We start from the raw sequence: 17,877 nt of genomic DNA, 5'->3' as shown, positions 1-17,877 counted from the left end.
AATATCTCGTACATCAAAAGAATGTGTAAAAGTGTTCTTCTTCTGTCTGTTTTTCGCACCGCGGTTTTCAAAGTCAGTAACTCACTGCATCTCTGACGGCGCTTCGACAATAAACACGTTACCTGACAGGTCTTTCACCTTTTACATTCTCGCAACATTATTTGCTAACTGTAGCTGTTGCCAAGTGACTGCTCGATTAGTGAATGATTTAAAATGATAAAGCAGTCACATAATGTTACAAACTGATTTAGCTTTAAGAGAGTAAACTACGAAAAATTTGATTGACAGTATTAGAAATAAGTTTTGGACATAATTAAATGCAAATTTACAGTTGTGCCGTTGCTAAGTATATTATATGGTTCGTATACAAAGTAGAAAGACTTGCGAGAGTGGAAGTGGATAGGCCGATGGGAAACGGATAATCGTGGCTACCATTCCGTGGGAGCACCGGGGCACTGTGCTGAAAAAAGTTGAGAAAGACTGGTCCGCAACTGAGCGGGTAGACGTAAGGAGACAAATGCTGGCGAACCGAACTCGAGAACCGCGGAGAATTGCGTGCCCTCGCTAGGGGCGTCTGTACGACCTCGAACTTGTCCACTAGGTCAGATTCTGCGCTGGAACAGGTGCCTGTATCTTCCGCATAACTACCACTTGTGCACCGGCGCAGCTGACGGCTGTGGGGTGGGTGTGTTTAGAGAGCAGTAGAGCTGTGTGGGTGGGGCGGGAGACGTGCTATATTTGGCGCCGTCGACTCGGCCACAGAACTGCGACGCACCAGGCCCTGCGCCGGCGGTCACGAGGCGCTAATGGGATGAGGCGGCGCGACGCGTCACGTGCTCACACAGTCACGTGACCAGGTGCGGGACGGGGCGCACCCCGCCAACAGCTCCGAATGTTCCGTCGTAGGTGTCTCTTTTATGATCGGGACGGGCACCTAAATATCAATAATTAATTAGAGCCGACACAATTATACTGATGCACATTTACTGTGCTACGAGCGGTTTTGTTCGTCGGAAGGTCATCAAGTTGCTTTCAGTTAAATTAAACGGCAAGTTAGGCTAAAAACTATAGCATCTCAATAAAAATATAGGCAGCTCACTCAAATGTCTTACAATAAATTCTCATCGAGTTGCGCCAGTATCATGGCTTGCTGGTCGTCTTATGTAACAAAATGGTTCAAATGGCTCTGAGCACTATGGGACTTAACATCTATGGTCATTAGTCCCCTAGAACTTAGAACTACTTAAACCTAACTAACCTAAGGACATCACACAACACCCAGTCATCACGAGGCAGAGAAAATCCCTGACCCCGCCGGGAATCGAACCCGGGCGTGGGAAACGAGAACGCTACTGCACGACCACGAGCTGCGGACTCTTATGTAACATTTGGGGCAAAATCTGGAAGTGGCCATTATGCGGGGTGTCCCAGAAATTTCGAGGGGTTGTTGGGCATTTCTTGAGGAGCAGATCGAGGATAGGAACCAGTGTCCGTAAACGTTATCCGATGACGCTACAGATCGTCGAAGTTATAGATGCCAGCGCCTGCCAACCACTTCGGCAGCAAACGTGACTTTGCACGATGACAGGCGGTAGGCAGAATGTCTCACAGTGTTATTTGTCTTTCAGTGACCACGACTGATTGAAACGATAGTTACTTGAGAAGATGGAGCTAACTGCTGCGTAGGGAGGCCTTGTCTCCTATCAATTCCATGTTCGTTTATCTCAGTGAATGAGGGCTTAGGACATGGGTTTCTACCTGCAATTTATTTTTGTCCTGAAACCCTCTTAAAGTCCAAAGTCTTCCATATACAGGAAAATAATAAACTGCAGATGGAAACCGATGTCTGAAGCTGCCATTCAGTGACGCAACAGAGCATCGTTGCATGGTTCAAATGGCTCTGAGCACCATGCGACTTAACTTCTGAGGTCATCAGTCGCCTAGAACTTAGAACTAATTAAACCTAACTAACCTAAGGACATCACACACATCCATGCCCGAGGCAAAATTCGAACCTGCGACCGTAGCGGTCGCCCGGCTCCAGACTGTAGCGCCTAGAACCGCTCGGTCACTCTGGTCGGCGACGCCCTCTACAACCCCTCGAAGTTTATTCAACATTTGTGAGGCACTCTGTATAAACATTCTGCCGACTGCCTCGCGGCGACATGTCAAACAGTAAGTGCACGTGTGACGGCTTTGTCTGTACGCTAGACCGTCCAGCCAACGCCACTGCACGAGAGAGGTGAACAGGTAAACACAGCACTTGGCTCTGTCGAGTTCCATACATCAAGCACCAAAGAAATAGGTATAGGCACGTGTATTCAAATACAGAGATATGTAAACAGGCAGAACACGGCGCTGTGGTCGGCAACGCCCACATAAGACAAGTGTCTGACGTAGTTGTTAGATCGGTTACTGCTGCTGCATTCGTAGGTTATCAAGATATAAATGAGTGCGAACGTGGTGTTATAGTCGGCGCACGAGCGATGGGACACAGCATCTCCGAGGTAGCGATGAAGCGGGAGTTTTCCCGCACGACCATTTCACGAGTGTACCGTGAATATCAGGAATCCGGTAAAACAGCAAATCTCCGACATCGCAGCGGCCGCAAAAAGATCCTGCAAGAATGGGACCAACGACGACTGAAGAGAATCGTTCAGCGTGACAGAAGTGCAACCCTGCCGCAAATTGCTGCAGATTTCAATCCTAGGCCATCAAATGTCAGCGTGCGAACCATTCAACGAAACATCATCGATATGGGCTTTCCGAGCCGAAGGCCCACTCGTGTACCCTTGATGACTGCACGACACAAAGCTTTATACCTCGCCTGGGCTCGTCTACTCCGACATTTGACTGCTGATGACTGGAAACTTGTTGCCTGGTCGGACGAATCTCGTTTCAAATTGTATCGAACGGATGGAAGTGTACGGGTATGGAGACAACCTCATGAATCCATGGACCCTGCATGTCAGCAGGAAACTGTTCAAGCTGGTGGAGGCTGTGTGGGAGTGTGCAGTTGGAGTGATATGGGACCCTTGATACGTCTAGATACGACTGTCACAGATGACACGTACGTAAGCATCCTGTCTGATCACCTGCATTCATTCATGTCCATTGTGCATTCCGACGGACTTTGGCAATTCCAGCAGGACAATGCTACACCCCACACGTCCAGAAATGCTATATAGTGACTCCAGGAATACTCCTCTGAGTTTAAACACTTCCGCTGGCCACCAAACTCCCGAGACATGAACATTACCGATCTGAGATGCCTTGCAACGTGCTGTTCAGAAGAGATCTCTACCCCTCGTACGCTTACGAATTAATGGACAGCGCTGCAAGATTCATGGTGTCAGTTCCCTGCAGCACTACTTCAGACAGTAGTCGATTCCATGCCACGTCGTGTTGCGGCACTTCTGCGTGGTCGCGGGAGGGCTACACGATATTAAGCGTGTACGAGTTTTTTTCGCTCGTCAGTGTAGAACCATAACCGTTATAAATAAGAACACAACTCAAGTGCATAATTACCATTAAAGCGTAAAAGGCACTGCACAACAGAAAACCAGATACGAACAAAGATGAACAAAACGATATAGACAATAACAAGGGAACAGATGGCAGTGAGTACATGAAGTTGGATCGTCATTATCATTAGAGAGATATGACAGCGACTGATTATACAAAACTGTTGTAAAGTAATTGAGTAGAATACAATAGGCACAGAAATTGTGATCTCACAGAATGATAACTCACAAATAAGGTGGTTACAAATTTAAAAAATGAAAATAACTGAATTGCGTGGTTTCTGTCGTATGTTTACAGTATTAAAATCGATATGTGTTAAATTTACTACACTTATGTAAAATAGAAGACAAAATACCAATGCTTATACCAGACTATGTGGTCATTAGGTAGATAAACTAGTGACTGACTGATTATACAAAATATTGTGAAGTAATTACATATATTATAACAAAAACTATTACTGTGATCTTACAGAATGACCGAGACCAATGGATGAAGGCGGATACAACAAAAAACGTACTGTCATTTAGCACGTAAAATAATTAAAAGTAATTGAACTGGATGGTTCCTGGGCCGACAGCCCAGTGTCACATACAGTTACTGCTCGGCATGTTTCTGCCATTTGGTCAGCAACTATGTCCTCTTTTGAGTTCCTTCCTTCATTCGTACCTTTCTCAATCATTTTTACACTCTCTAACAATATTATTCTCCTATTTGTGATCATTTTATACAATATTTTCTTTGCTATCTTATTCCATCACCATGGTCCATTTTTCATCCCACTTCCCCCCTCCCCCCTCCTCCCTCCCTTCGATACACCTCCCATGCCACTTTTTCAATGTGGTCTTCTAACTCTTACATCTTTTTCCCACAGTTTGAAATTAGATTTTAACCCCGAATACCAGTGAGAACGCAGCAGTCGAAGAAAGATCCAGAAGTGAAGCATGACATTGTCAGGAAGGAGACGGCGGTCTTGATGTAATTTATTAATTAAAAAATTTTAATACAGAAAGTTTTAATGGCTAGACCGCGATTTTTAGTATACAATTAAAGCACGATGACTAGTTTCAGTTGTTTTCTACAGCCGTCTTCAGGTCTGTAAACAAATGCTGGGAAAATAGCCTAAGAAAATTTTGTACAATAAATTACGATATAAAACAATGTATAACAGCTAAATAAATTATACAAGGACAGCCAACTCCAATAAAAAAAAGTGAAAATGTAACAAATCCACTTAGTAGTGTTGTATAAGTAATATGTTACTGCGTTTAAGACGACATATCGTTCAAATCGTAAAAAAGTGGTGAACATAGCAAAGGGAGGTGGGTTTACATCCGACCGCTCCTTGGTACCCCCACACCTTTGCTGATACAAAATTAATAGGATGAATTTTGTTTGCTCCTGGTAGAATCGTGTTAGCTGACTGGCAGGAGAACTTGAGAAACAGCGCCTGAGGTCTGTCCTGCAGCACTGATGCAGGTCAGAGGCACACCACGAAAGACAACAAAAGGTGTAGTGCTTACTGTATGTGCTGCGTAATTTCTACTAAAAAATACAGTGCATCGAAATGAAAAGGACAATATTTAGAGGACTTTAAGAAAAACTGCTGGTCCACCTTCGATTCGTCACGTTTTGCTACTTACAACCTTTGGCCAGTCATATCAGCATCATGGAAATGCTCATGTATAAATGTATTTAGCGTAAGTTTACTTAAGTAAGGGTAGGAAGTGCTGCCACGTAAGATAATATACGGACTTGTTCATTTCGATTTTTCTGCTATCGTATGTAGAGTTTAGTGGCTCAAATGGTTCACATGGCTCTGAGCACTATGGGACTTAACATCAGAGGTCATCAGTCCCCTAGAACATAGAACTACTTAAACCTAACTGAACACACATCCATGCCTGAGGCAGGATTCGAACCTGCGACCGTAGACTGAAGCGCCTAGAACCGCTCGGCCACACCAGCCGTCACTGTAGAGTTTATTTTTGTGTATTATTTCGTTTCTGAGGGCGAAGATTGGTTGTGGTACTACTTTTGACACCATGCACTGCGTTTATGGAGTAGCAGGTGGGGGGGGGGGGAGGGGTAATTGAGAGCGTACAAGCTGTGGGGAGAGATTAGAGTAGCAGTTTTTCACAGCAGAGCACAAGGGTGGCGGTTGCTACTGGGCCTTGACGAGCAGCTAGCGATTAAGCGGCCTTGGAAAAACCCGAACGGAAGCTTGGCAGGGGAGCGTATGGCCGTGTTTGCGAATTTGGAGGAATTTATATGCCAAAGAAAAATTGATAGAAACAGAACTAAGAGTGACACGGAGGTGCGAGTTGGCACTCATTGACAGAAAAATATGTAAAGCTAAATTATCTAGACGGGCCACAAAAATATGTAATAGCTTAAAAGTTATTGTTGTCTTAAAAATTATAAATTTATGAAAGTTCAAAAGTTAATATCCCGGCAATGCTTTGGCCGGTTAATATGAACAATGTATTTACCAAGGCAACTAGCAGAGCTGCATCGAGCAGTCATAACAGATTTAGCATAGTGTGTACCACTTTTGAATGAGAGGTCGGAATATGGTATTCGACTGAGAGAAACTGTGTCTTTGGTAATAAATAAATTTAAAAAGGCGAAACTAGCGGCAGCATTCTAAAGTTTAAAGAGGTAGGTGAGTAATTAAGTATGTAATTTTATTTGTTTAATTATGTTTAGTATTAAAAATCTGGGAAAAACAAAATCACATTACTTGTGAAAAAACGGTGGCAGATACAAAAATTGCATTGTTATTACCCGAAAAATGTCCATATTTTTTAATGCATCATATGTGTTTTTGTGTTTAGTTTTAGAATATTCGTATTTTTATTTGTTTCGTTTTGTTTTGAGTTAGGCAGTCGTTTCAAGGGTGTATATGGCAGCCATCTTTGGGGAGTTGAGTGGGAGTGACGCTAAGAACCGGACGTGCCGCCCATCTGGGAGTAGTATTGGGTTGGTACCACGATCGGAGACAAATATTTACGTAGCGACGTTCGAAAACAATTAAGTTGAGCGCAATGTAGTGGTTTAGGACAGCAGAAAACAGTGTATTTTGTGAACTGTGAACAGACTGTCGAGTGCAACATATGCATTTTATTGCGAAGTGTTGTAGCATCAGTTATTGACGGCCGCGCTTACGTAAAAGCCCCTCGGACTGTATTTTAAGTGTTTAATCAATATATTGAAGAATATTCGTGGGAAAAGTTGAAATAAACTACTTGTTCAAATTATAAAGCAACGTGAGTTACTCAATATTTTAAATTTCACTGCAATACTTGCCTGCATTCTTTTTTTATACATATATTTTATTTCAGCTAGAAAACTGAGTTTACGATAGATGTGAGCTGGCGTAAAACGTAGCCAAACATTGAGACCAGCCACATCTCTGTGGCCGCTCAATTAAGCTGAGTGTTGAGTGTAACAAATATATATTATATTTTTGGGTCATAGCACGTGGGGGCTCGACCTAACTATTCAATCTGAACCAACCTTTGCATCAAAAATCGGCGAACAGCGCCAACATCAACTACACAAACATTTTCATAATTTTCAGCGAATTTTTACAGTGCATCGTGCCCAGTAACGTCGTAACTGGCAACATGTTATACGTAATAGACAAATCCTACGTAAATGACAAGCGATAAAAAACATCAAAGTACAGCGTACCACTAAAAATATGAATAACACACCATAATCTTTCCATATGACGGTAATAAAGAAGAAAATGGCCAGCTGCATTAGTAAAGATTGCATGACATGTCTTTGATTTGTAGTTGTACAGTAGGTACTATAGTGAGAGCTGAATATGCAACGGTAACAAAAATTGTCGACTATTCCATAGCTGTAAAAATACAAACCAAACAGCTCGTAGTGATTTTACAAATACAGCTATGTGATCAATGGTCATACAATGAAAGAGAAATACTACAATCTGGTTTACGAGGAAATGATCCAGCATTGCCTATAAAATATTCATCTTTATATAATGCGCACAAGTTGAAGATTGAAAAAAAAGGCCAAAACTCCAATGTGTCTGGCGATACCAGTCGAAAGTAACTGAATAATGCAAGGGCTCCCGCTGGCCAACCGAAATAGGTGACAAGCCCCATAGGGAGCGTGGGAGCGCTTGCTTTTACAAAGATTGACACAACAAATAATACACTGCACCTTTTCCATCTGACACGTTGCTAGTTAACTGTACAAGGCAGCTTCCCTGTCCTGTAATTTTTAAATTCATTCCCTTGCTATTTTTAGTTATAAAATTATCTGGACCTAAGTACAAACTTTCTGGATTTTTGTCTTGAACTGTTGACAGTTACGTAGGAATTGTGACTCACATAAGGCATGATGCCAGTTAACTACATAACAGATTCCCTGCCGTGCAATTTTAACTTAATTCCCTTGCTATTTTCACGATTTTAGAATTAACTTGGATTTAGGTGTAAGACCTTTAAGATTTTTGGTCTTATATTCTTTCGGCAGGTTCACAACCTGGCTCGATCACGATCAAGTTTTTAACCACATGCTGTCAGTCTTGTTGGCTCACAAAACGAATGCACGTCATTGTATGACTACAGCTAATGGTGTTTTCCAATGCCTGTTCGTCGCCTTTTTACGATTTGAACGTTATTTCATCTCAAGAGCAGTAACATTATTTATACAACACTCTTAAGTGGATTTGTTACGTGTCCACTTTTGCTGTTGAAGTTGGCTACCCTTGGATAATTTGTTCTGCTGTTGTATGTTGTTTTATATCCTAATTTATTATACAAAATTTTCTTAGGCTAACTTTTCTCCAGTACTTTACAGATCTGAAGATGGTTGTAAAAAACCACCACAACTAGTTATTGTGCTTTAATTGAGCGCTGAAAATTGCGGCCTAGGCTTTGAAAGTTTTCTCTCTCAATTTTTTATTCAAAAAAAGATCCAGAAGATGTCCACAACATTCAGATTATGCCAGAATTCTTAAATTCAAAATCTCAGTCTTACACGCCAAATTTAGGCCTTGCAGTAGCATATTTAAAACTAAGTGTTTATATGCATCCGAGACAATTACCAGAAAGAGCCTCTCAGAAATAGAAAAGAAAGGAAGTTTCTGAGAAAGATCTTAAGGCCACCGAAAGTAGCAGCAATTCAGTTTGCATTTCATTTGAGATCAAACCAGTAAGTAATCGGAAGGTCTGCAATAATCTCAACCACAACGAAGAAAGGAAGGCTGTCTCTCTAGGGATATGTTAAACGAATGAAACCAGAAAGGGTTGGGTTCATTTTGATTCTGAGCACTATGAGACTTAACAGCTGTGGTCATCGGTCCCCTAGACTTAGAACTACTTAAACCTAACTTAACCTAAGGACATCACACACATCCATGCCCGAGGCAGGATTCGAACCTGCGACCGTAGCAGTAGCGCGGTTCCGGATTGAAGTGCCTAGAACCGCTCGGTCACATCGGCCGGCTAGTAAGGGTTGAAATGAGCTATGTAATTACTAGGAGAATAGGAAGCACAAGTCTCATGGTTGAAGGAAGTACCTCATGATCTAGGGAACTGTAGGATCAGTCAAGTAGATGTACGAAACAGAGAGAATTTCAAAAAAATGGTTCTGAGCACTATGGGACTCAACTGCTGAGGTCATTAGTCCCCTAGAACTGAGAACTAGTTAAACCTAACTAACCTAAGGACATCACAAACATCCATGCCCGAGGCAGGATTCGAACCTGCGACCGTAGCGAGAGAATTTCAGATGAAAAACAGAGGTAGTGGTGGATCTAACTGAAAAAATGGTTCAAATGGCTCTGAGCACTATGGGACTTAACATCTGAGATCATCAGTCCCCTAGAACTTAGAACTACTTAACCTAACTAATCTAAGGACATCACACACATCCATGACCGAGGCAGGATTCGAACCTGCGACCGTAGCGGTCGCGCGATTCCAGGCTGAAGCGCCTAGAACCACTCGGCCACACCGGCCGGCGATGTATCTGACAAGAAAGCAAGAACAGCATGACGAGTTTTCTAGCAAGAAGAGTGGGCAAGATTTAAAGAATGAAGGAATACTGTCGAAAGAAAAAAGAATTCAGGGTGTGAAGATAACTGCGTAATAGGGGCCCACAGGCGGCCCAAGCGATCAAATAAGTGAATAAATGCCAAAGATAAGCAAAACACTTATTATAGTTCGACGCTAACAGTCCCAACCATCTCTCATGTATTTTATAAGTCGTTTGTTAAAATCGTTTAAAACTATAACCACAGAAATAGGTTATAATTTATATCTAGCATATTTATGTACTTTGCATTCGTTTCTGGATCACAGAAGGATGATATTGCTACCACTCAATTTGAAGTGACCGATGTTGATGCACGCTAGATTTTCACAGGGCTTCCTGTTGCTCCATCCTACTGTGAGCTGCAGACAGGCTGTGTTTCTCAAATTAGACTGTAGGATTGGCTAAAGCCCCTGGCGAAAGCACCGTCCTACTCGCCATCATTCTGTAAACTCGTATAGTTCACAAATGTTATTGAAAAAATAAGTAAAAAGATAACAAACATGCAGAGACATAAACTGTGTGACCAAAAGTAACTAGAAGGAGTGTCACATCTGAAGATGTGCCACGGAAGGTGCCCTAATGTTGTGGCTAGATGCAGCGTGCGCCGCCAGGGTTGACGCCATGTACGAGCAGTCGGTGGTAAACACGGCAGCACGTCGCAAGTTAACCGACTTTGATCGTGAGTGAAAGGCGTCAATCAATCCGAGTCTCGTATAGTTTTGCGGTTTTTGCCTTATCACGTCCGGCAACATAAGTCTTCTCTGGCTGCATTTACTCATATTTTCCATGGTAGGAATATCACCCTAGGAACCTGACTTGCGAGTGTTATTCTCATCTTAATTACGACTGACAGCCAGCACCACATGTACCTCTAAGTACCTGTCACAAACATGGGAATGTGGATGTAATTACAAATACAGGCAACTAGGGAAATTCGGGCCGGAAGTTGTTGGTTTAGCTTTGCAGTAGCAAATGGTTCAAATGGCTTTGAGCACTATGGGACTTAACTTCTGAGGTCATCAGTCCCTTAGAACTTAGAACTACTTAAACCTAACTAACCTAAGGACATCACACACATCCATGCCCGAGGCAGGATTCGAGCCTGCAGTAGCAGCCTGTAGAGGTAGCTGAATGATATTTTCGAAGCCAGCTCCGGGGGCGGCAGTCTTTCGCGGCACTGTGTCAGTACACATGTCTGTGCGTCCCTAAATATGTGGCCATACTGTTGCCCCTTTCGAATCAGCTATTAAATAATTCCCTCCCCCCCTCCTCTCCCATCCCCACATTCATCCTCCCGTCCTGGCTAATAGAACTGCGCATGTGTGTCGAAATCATCAAGCTATCGGCCAATTGCTTTGGGGACCCACAGCATTGACGTTTCAGCCAATGGCGTGCAAGCTCAGCCTCCATCCCTCGAGCATTAAGTTTTAGATTTCGATTGTGTGACTCCATCATTGTCTGTACATACATCTAGGGCTCATGCGCTGAATTTACGAGACACTTGCGGTGAGCAAAAAGGACTTTAAAAAGTGTATTCGTTGTAAAAATCAGTCAGAGAAATGTATTACCAGCTTTGCACACCAAGAACAGAACAGCATTATTATGGAGGAGTATATGACTGCAAACAGTAGGAAAATGGTTCAACAAATAATGACAATGCAGTAAAATGTTGCGAAGATGCAATACAACGTGCTTCAATTGGTGGAACTGTATACCGTATTTAAAAAGTGTGTCCAGTCTCTCACCACGCAAGAAGCAGTTGTGAGCTACGTTGGCCGGCCGGAGTGGCCGATCGGTTCTAGGCGCTTCAGTCTGGAACCGCACGACCGCTACGGTCGCAGGTTCGAATCCTGCCTCGGGCATAGATGTGTGTGATGTCCTTAGGTTAGTTAGGTTTAGGTAGTTCTAAGTTCTAGGGGACTGATGACCTGAGAAGTTAAGTCCCATAGTGCTCAGAGCCATTTTTGAGCTACGTTGTAAATACCTGTCAGTAAATACTCATTTTTTTATTGTGTGTGTATGTCGTTATACTTAAGGGATTTCGTTATTATTGTTAAGTCCCATAGTGCTTAGAGCCATTTGAACCATTTTGAACACACACACACACACACACACACACACACACACACACACACACTTGCAGTTTATAAAGTTCTAGCACTTGAAATTGCCGAAACTGAGTCTTGCAACTGTTAGCTGTATCACGTTTTAAATTAGTAGGATATTGGTAGTACTGACTATACAGTTGGCAGATTGGTAGGATGTCAAATACAGAAATTGGTAAAATTGGTAGGTAGGCCAAAGTGCAGACATACCAACCAATTGGCTGATATATATCTGCTTTCTTTACAAATACATCTACTCTTGCAGACGTATATTTACATTAAAATATTCGAGTGTTGTGAATTAATGATTGTGAAAGACAAAAAAATCAAATGGCTCTGAGCACTATGGGACTTAACATCTGAAGCCATCAGTCCCCTAGACTTAGAACTACTTAAACCTAACTAACCTAAGGACATCACACACATCCATGCCCGAGGCAGGATTCGAACCTGCGACCGTAGCGGTCACGCGGTTCCAGACTGGAGCACCTAGAACCGCTCGGCCACCCTGGCCGGCTGCGAAAGACAGACTGATCCTGTGGCGTCCATATGTTAACATTATTTGTTCGACATATATCTTGATTAAGCAACTCGCATTTTTGTTACAGCTATACACATGCGATTCTACCATGCCGGTGAACGCTAAAAGTAACCACAAGTGCAGATTAAATACTTTCAGCACCATCCAAAATTTTCGGCGTTGGTAACTTGACTGTACTTCTAACTCTGAATCTGGAGGCTTTGTTACAGAAGCTATATTTAATATGTAATGGATGTAACAGTGTATTTGTCTCTTACTGTGTATGGAAAATGGAAATGAAGTCCCATGCTGCTTGTCAGAGCGAAAGGGAACGATGCGGGAGATCCGCACCGCCGTACTAGGCGGAGGTCCTAGTGGTTTGCCATTGCCTTCCTCCGACCATAATGGGGATGAATGATGGTGATGAAGACGGCACAACAACACCCAGTCATTTTGAGGCAGGTGAAAATCCCTGACGCCGCCCGGAATCGAACCCGGGACCACGTGCTCTGGAAGCGAGAACGCAACCGCAAGACAACGAGCATTAAGGGGCCGTCGATTTGCCTCGGACGAAGCAGTGTAAGAAGCCGTGTATTCCTGGCTCGTAGCACAACCGAGAACCTTCTTTTATGAGGGCATCAGGAAGCTTGTACAACGATGGATCAAGTGCGTCGAAACGCAAGGAGACTATATCGAAAAATGATGTTCTTGTAAGTTTCCTATTTGAATAAAATAAAATTTTATAGCTACTTTGTGGATAATAATTGACTTACCTTCGTATATGTAAATGTGTACTTTATTAATGTTCTATAAAATCCTTAGCCCGTTGATTTTCAAATTTTGAACTGTAGTATTTTCCAAATGGAACTAACAGGGGGTAGTCGCTTGTGAACTGTCTTTGTTTTAATTCTGTACATTTTAAAATTTACAATATACTGTTGAAACTTGGATGAACGTTGTGCTGTTGTCTTGGTTTTGTAGCTTAACAACAAAGATTAATTAATATAACTAAATTCGCAAAATTTATCTATGAATACTGGTTATTTCTTAACAATTCAAAAACTTCCAACATATATTTCTGTGATAAACTGAACCTAATCCAGGAGTTGAGCTCTGTAACTGACATTTCAAAAAGAATGGAATGATTCGAAAAGTAAAAGAGGTGGATTCCTGGAAACTTCTACCATGTATTTTTATGATAAACTAAGGCTAATTCCAAGAGTAGATCTTTCTAGAGTTAATATTGCGTTCCTTTTAGAATTTTACAAGAAGTGAATTTTTGAAGTAACTGATCAGTGAACCACATTGAGAGTCTCAATATTTAATCTTTTCAGAGAGTTATATAATCTGACCATGGTTCGATAAACCTTCAAACGTTTAATTTTATATAAGTGTTGCCGACTCACAGCATTGCATCAGGCGCTCTGTTGGACTGATCTTGTCTCAGCAACTTGGAAAGAAATCAGTACTTTACTCGCCTTACTATAGCTGCCTTGCTCCCATACACACTGCCAACCCCTATCGCCTTTACCGCCCCCACCGTAATCAGTATGGGGCGACACTGAGGCAGCTATCATCGAGGAAGCTACCGCCGCCTTCCAAGAACAGGAGTCGTCGCCATGCAGCAAACAGAGGAGGGAATCTTAGTCCCTGTACTGCCTTTGCCACCTGCATCGCGGGTGGCATAGATGCACAGTGGTTCGCCTAGGTCTGCACCAGAGTGGACACACATCACATACACCATCGCATCAGCACCTACCATCACACGCTCATCCTGCTAATTTTCCAATCATTCCCCATCTTGCACAGCATTCTCCGAGTTATCACAACACTGCAACTTTTAGGTTCATCCCCGTCAGCAGCAATACTAACGCAATCGCCATCACCAGCACCATCGCTTGCACCACCGCCAATAACTGTCAGGACAGTTGCATCATCTACATCACTACCAACAACGACATCACTGTCGCTACCACCTGCATCGCCAGCTCCAGACGCAGACGCAACCATCAGCAGGATTCTGTCGCCATTACAGTTTCTGGTAACACCATGTATGTCTGTCTGTCGCTGCTCACTATAAAATAATATCTTATCCCATTAAGAAATCTCCGGAATACTACTCCACAAGTCAGCCTACTCTTATCTTTACGCAGCTTCCCTTACCACATCTCAAGTATATTTTAGGAAGAAATCTGCAGATACAAACCCACCGATCCCCATTCCCAAAAAATCCCTAGAAAATAGTTGTTCCATACAAAATCATTTGATAATAACATCCACAAAAAACTATGCTATCGTCTCTATACACCAACGAAGAGAAGATTTTTAGGAATGCCAGTCTCATGTTAAAGCTGTCGTGTGCTCACGTGTAGATTCATTGCAGTAGAAGCGGGAATAGTAACTTCAGCGACTTGGTCTATGCGAGTTGTATGACAACTGCGTTGCCTTGGGTTGAGACTTCCCGTTTCCTAAAGCCTCACGACAAGGCCAAGAGCCGGCCGGTGTGGCCGAGCGGTTCTAGGCGCTTCAGTCTGGAAACGTGCTACCGCTACGGTCGCAGGTTCGAATCCTGCCTCGGGCGTGGATGTGTGTGATGTCCTTAGGTTAGATAGGTTTAAGTAGTTCTAAGTTCTAGGGGACTGATGACCTCAGATGTTAACTCCCATAGTGCTCAGAGCCATTTGAACCATTTAACCAAGACAAAGAAACATCCGTCGGTTATGTAAAATCTTGTCATAACATCGATCTTTGTAGAGTTCCACTGCCTGATTACATGCCACACTAAAAGAGTACCAATGATAGCAGTGATTTAGTTTCTAATCAAGTACTGCAGCACTAAAATTTATCCGTGTTGTCTGGAATTCCATAAGTCCTAATCATACTTCACATTAATCCAATCACACTTGAAATTAATATACATGTAATTCTAATCCATCTGATAATGACAACGTGCTGCTGAAGTGCCTTGTGCCCTCAGGGGGCTCAGCATTAGTTTTCTGGGCACGGGCTTGGCGACCCCGGGGTTCCTCAGCTGAGGACTGGCAAGCGCCGCCAGTCCTCTGCCACCGTAAGCTCTGGGCATGATTCAGACATCATTATACAGTGCGGCCGTGCAATCTTCTGTGCCGCAGGGAACGGGAGTCTTGGCTTGGCCACCTGGATCGTGAGGATGGTAAAAACCTGTGTAAAAGACCCTCTACCCCAAGGCGTGCTGCACTCCCATGAGGCTGTAATGTCCCCACAGCAAATACCCTCTACCACGCACCAATTAATCATTTTCAATCAAACCATCCACATTCATTCACTTCGGAAAAGTTATCTGATCTGATTTTCTCGCCGGCCGCGGTGGTCTAGCGGTTCAGGCGTTCAGTCCGGAACCGCGCGACTGCTACGGTCGCAGGTTCGAATCCTGCCTCGGGCATGGATGTGTGTGATGTCCTTAGGTTAGTTAGGTTTAAGTAGTTCTAAGTTCTAGGGGACTGATGACCAGAGATGTTAAGTCCCATAGTGCTCAGAGCCATTTGAACCATTTGATTTTCTCGTAATATATGCGGCAACAGCTCGTCGACGCCAAAGTATTTTATAGTGCGTTTATTCTTTGAAATAACAGAGATGGACGTATTCATTCTTCATGGTTGTTAGAGTGGTAACGAGGACAGCTTCTGGAGTATCTGTTGAGGAATTGACGTGTTAGATACATATTCTGCTTTTCTTCTCGCTAAAGCGAGCCAATTAACATTTGTGCCGTTGGCAGTTTGTTTTGAAGAGAAAGAGATTGTAAAAGGAAAATAATTAAGGGGTGGAATCACCGGAGATGTGGACATGTAATGGAGATGGATTTAATACACGATTTCCTCCATAAATAAGGTTTGTGACTTTTTTGTTCTGGAGTGAATGAACGAATGAGTTTTTTTCTGAATCATTTGTTGATCACGTTGGCCCTGTAATTAGTGGGGAAGTTTCAGCTGTGTCGAAGAGAGCCTGCAATCACTGAGTCTGTGTTAAATCGTCCAAAAAGGCTTCGTACACATCTGGAATTCGCAATCTTTCGTAAAAGGAACAAATTGTCCAAACAATTGATTCTCCCGACTGACTGCACTGTTTAACAGTAATAATAAATGTAAAGATCTCTTACAGCAAGCCAGCCGCTGTTTACCAAGACGAAGGACTCCACCAAAGATTCTATTTGGCTGATTCTTTTTATCACGTAATGAAATCTTATATTAAAAAACTATACATAGATAAAGGAGAGAAAGAGCGAATGAAAATAGAGATAATACTAATAATCCTCCAGAGATCCATGATGTCCAAGTCCGCAGAGGGGCGAACATTGACTCAGACCACTACTTAACACGCATTAAAGTGAAATTCACCCCAAAAAAATTCTATCCGAAGAAAACACACATGATGAAATTTGACACACGAACAATCAAAGAAACAAATCTGAAGGAGGAGTGGGAAAAGGAACCAGCTGACTCTTGGGAAAAATTTCGAACAAAAATTACAAAGAAGGCAAAAGAACTGATCCCATTGAAAAAGAACACAAAACACCCCTGGTGGGACTCTGGATGTGAAAAAGCGCTGGAAGAAAGAAAGAAAGCCTTTCTGAAGTATAGCAGTAAAAAATCCCCAGAAAATCTAGATCACTTCCACGACACCAGAAGACAAGTGGCAAAAACAATCAGACAAGTCAAGAGGAAGTACCTCAAGGAACAGTGTGAGTCTATTGAAGAAAATTTCCGTAACTATAATGTACGAGACTTCTATAAGACCTTTGCTGGGAGAATCAATGGATACGGCTCGCGAAATCTATGTTTCAGAAAACCAGATGGAAAACTAGCGCTCACAAATCGGGAAAATTGTGAGGAGCTGGCAAGATACTTTTCCGGACTCCTCAATTGCCCTGAACCTTCTTCAAGATTCCCTCAAGAAACTGCTATCTACACAAATCCAGAATCCCCACCACCTACACTAGAGGAGATCCAAAGACATATTCATAGACTGAAAAACAACAAGGCACCCGGAGAAGATAATATCACTGCAGAACTACTTAAAAATCTTGGACCAAATTCCCTCAAAGAACTCACTCAAATCATCACAGACATTTGGCAGACAGAAAAACTACCAGAAGATTGGAAATGCGCCCTAATTCATCCACTGCATAAAAAGGGAGACATGGCAGATATAAACAACTATCGAGGAATCTCCCTTCTCCAAGTCACTTATAAAATCCTCTCAGCTTGTCTTCTTCAACGAACACAAGAACAACTCGACCACACTTCATGAATACCAAGCTGGCTTTCGCCCTCACCGATCCTGTGCAGAACAAATTTTCAATTTGAAGACAACACTAAAATACAAAGCAGTCAGAAACAGTCCGATCATTTGTTCCTTTGTTGATTTCGCAAAGGCTTATGATTCGATCGATAGGCAATCTCTCTTTATTATCCTTGAGGAGCTAGGACTCGATCCGAAAACCCTAAACCTTATCAAAGAAACGCTCACAAACACAGCTTCTAAGATAAAATTCCTGGGAGAAATATCAGAGCCCTTCCTGATCAAAACCGGCGTCAGACAAGGTGACGGCTTGTCTCCACATCTCTTCAACCTTGTCTTAGACAAAGTCATCCGAGAATGGGAAAAAGAACT

The sequence above is a fragment of the Schistocerca americana genome, chromosome 4, assembly GCF_021461395.2.
Source record: "Schistocerca americana isolate TAMUIC-IGC-003095 chromosome 4, iqSchAmer2.1, whole genome shotgun sequence".
Classification (NCBI taxonomy): domain Eukaryota; kingdom Metazoa; phylum Arthropoda; class Insecta; order Orthoptera; family Acrididae; genus Schistocerca; species Schistocerca americana.
This window is presented reverse-complemented; position numbering follows the sequence as displayed.